Here is a 3,616-nt window from a genome sequence, read left to right on the forward strand (position 1 = left end):
AGACTGGCTCAGAAGAAGACGAGACCGGTATTGGTGATGCATTGGACTTGGCTGGCTTGGGCTTTGAAGACACTGTGGGTGGTGCTGGAGGTGCAGAAGGCTAGCTTTCCGTCATCAGAGAGCTACACTGGAGATGCAGGGAGCAGCTTGAGTGATCTTGCAGGCCTGGGAGACTTAATGGTATTGGCTGGCTTGGGTGACTGGGCGGACTTGGCAGGTTTGGACGACTCGGTGGATTTAGGTGGAGGACATGTCTGCTGGTCTATGGATGCACTGATTTATTGTTTTTTCAACGATGTAATGTCATTATGGAATACCTTTAATACAGGTAAACTGAGGAAACCGGGTCGAGACTGAAGGATATTTTCAATTATATTACAGGTGATGATATTGTGTGTTGGAACTGGATTATTTTTAAATGAGGTGAACAGTTTTTGAATTTGTGAAAAAATACCCAATGTCTCATCATGTAGTTGAGAAAAAAAAAATAAGTAAAAAGAGTAAAAGAACTCTTTTAAATCAAAGAACAAAAACAAACGGCTGAGGGGGCAGCAAAAAAACTATAACAAAAACTCAAAGTAGTACATAAAGACGAGGCGAGGTGAGGCGAGGCGAGGCGAGGCGAGGCGAGGCGAGGGATGGGATGGGATGTGATCAAAACAATCCAGAGAAAAGAGACAATGAACCAGCGAGGAAATGGAGAAAGTGACCAGGATTTAAAGCTGAGGGTAATTAGGGGAAGTGGGCACAGGTGAGTGATTACGATTAGGAACAGGTGAAGATAGGCGTGCTAGGAAGACAAGAGAAAGAGAGAGTGACTGATGACAGGAAACAAAGACACAAGGAACAAAATAAATAAATAACAAAATAAAATGAAACTCAAACAGAAGCATGAATCAGACACAAGAAAACATAACCCTTGAAAGCAGAAAAACAAAGAACCAAGAACCAAAGCAAAAAACAAATTTTTAATATACCTAAATTCATGAAAACAGAATCATCTTTTGAGTGTTCCCTTTTAATTACTAAGGCTAAAAAGCCGTACATTATTGGAGAACATGACTGATTGTGCGTTTTGTGGAGCTGCAAAAAAAAAATTAGAGAGTTCTTTCAAAACCACAAACGATCACTGTGCAAACATCTGAATGACGTGTTTTGGATCAAAACGGCGTATCTTACAACGGTAAGACGGTATGACACAAACAAGCAGATGCAACGACCTGATTCAAATGTCCTGCAGGGCAAGGATGCTGCAGACGGTTTAAGAGGAGAGGACTCAGCACACAGTCCTGGAGGGAGCCAGTGCTGTCTGTGAGGGTAGAGGAGCAGTGAGGGCCTATCCTTACAGTTTGTGGTTGATTTGTAAAAAAGTCCTTGATCCAGGAGCACAGTTAGGAGGAAAAGTTCTATTTATGGAGCTTCTGGGTTAGTATGCTTGGGAAGATTGTATTAGTTGCTGGGCTGTAATCCACAAGCAACATCCTGACATATGTCCCAGGGTGTTCAAAATGGTTCAGAAAAATGTGAGGGGCAGTGGTAATGGCATCCTCTGTGCATCTATTAGCTCCATAAGCAAACTGAATGAATCAAAGGTGGGTGGGAGGCTGTATTTGATGTTCTGGGCAATGAGATGTAAGACCAATTGGCATGTAGTCATTCAAGTCATTGATGGTAAATATTTTTGGGACAGGGATAATTATGGCAGAGTTAAGACAGGAAGGGATGACGGATTGCATTAGGGACATACTAAATATCCACTTAAAGACTTAAGCCAGCTGGTCAGCATATGTTTTAAGTACATTCCCAAGTATTACATCTGGACCTGCAGCTTTCTGTGTGATTACTACTCTAAACATCCGTTTTTTCCCACAAGGTGAGCATTTTGGACTCAAGAGCTTGGGGGTGCGGGGATTGAACATTTGAAGGGGAGCTTTGTACCTCAAAACGTGCAAAGAGGTGATTTAGAGGATGCTTTTGAGCTACTTTTGTTTTTTTATTTGCTTTAGACCATAACAGACCTGGCATAAGTTATTGTGTGTTAAATGGTCTTCTACTTGGTTCCTGAAGGCTCCCTTAGGAGTTTTATTGTCTCATATCAGGTTTGCTCTTGCCTCACTGTATTTGGCCCTATTGCCTGTTTGAAAGTTGTGTTTCAAGTTCTAGGTAGAGACAAAAATGCTGCTTCCCTCGCCTCAGCTACTTGATAGATTGCCAGAATCTTTTTGGAGCTCTGTTAGAGGGATGAGTTAAAGATCTTTGTGATGAGTTTTTCTGCCAGGCATTCCTAACAAACCATCACTACATGTATGGGTCTCCTGGGTTTTTCCGGCATCTACCCCCACCATCCAATGCAACTTAACACCAAGTGGTGATCATTTGGCAGCTCTGCTTCTGTCTTCACCCAAGTGTCTAAAACATATGTCTGCAGATCAGATGACATGACTACATAGTCTATCATCAATCTGTGGCCTAAGATGTCCTGGTTCCATTTGCAAGTATGGACGCCCTTTTGTTCAAACATGGTGTTCTTTATGGAGAAACTGTGACTAGCACAGAAGTCCAATAACACAACACTGCTTGGGTTCAGATCAGTGAGACCATTCCTCCCAGTCACACCCCTCCAGGCTGCACTGTTGCTACCAATGTGGGCATTAAAGTCCCCCAGCAAAATGAAGAAATCCCTAACTGGAACACCTTCCAGCACCCCCCTCAAGGGCTCCAAGAAAACTGGGTATTCTAAACTGCCATTTGGCACATAATCACAAATAACAGTTAGAGCCCATTACCCAGGAGCAAGAAAGCTAATGGGGAAAACTCCAAAGTACAAGTGCCAAGCTGGGGGGCTATAAATAGGCCTACACCAGCCAGGTGCCTCCTACCAGAGTGAAATAAGGTCCAGTCCATCTCAAGGATTAGTTCCAGAACCCACACTGTGCTTTGAGGTGAGCCTGACTATATTTAGTCTGTACCTCTCAATCTCAGGCACAGGCTCAGGCTCCTTCCCCACCAGAAAGATGACATTGCATGTCCCAAGAGCCAGTTTTGGTAAGCTAAGGAGGGAGAGCCAAGTCAACAGTCTGCTGTCTGTAGCACATTGCCTCCAACCCTTTGGTCCCGCCTTAGCTTGTGGGTCCATAGAAAGGCGAATCCATGTAGTTCAATTGGGCTGAGCCTGACTGGCCCCTCACCAGGTGCTCCTCAACAAGCCCCTCCACCAGGCCTGGGTCCAGAGAGTTGCTTCAGTAACCCACGTCTGAGTGAGAGACATTGAGCTTCTTGTTTTTTCTGGTCCATGCAAGTGTTGTGAATTGTTCGCTGTCTGGCCTGTCACCAAGCACAACCTGCCTTGTGAGATCATAGCGGGGAAACTGCCCCTAGTGGCATAGATCCTAGGATCATTCAGGCACACAAGCCCCTCCACCCCGATAAAGTAGTGATTTACGGAGGAGCAAAAATATTAATTTACTTTATTAATTAAGTGCCAAAAAAGAAAATGTAGGCTATGTGACTGGGCAGGCCTTGCCAGAAAGTGGGTGGGCCTAGGCCCTACCAGGCTTACCCATAGCAACATTCCTTGTGATTAAATGTGTGTGTGGGGTGGGGGGGGGTAGTGGGG

Source organism: Kryptolebias marmoratus, linkage group LG18 (assembly GCF_001649575.2).
Source record: "Kryptolebias marmoratus isolate JLee-2015 linkage group LG18, ASM164957v2, whole genome shotgun sequence".
NCBI lineage: Eukaryota > Metazoa > Chordata > Actinopteri > Cyprinodontiformes > Rivulidae > Kryptolebias > Kryptolebias marmoratus.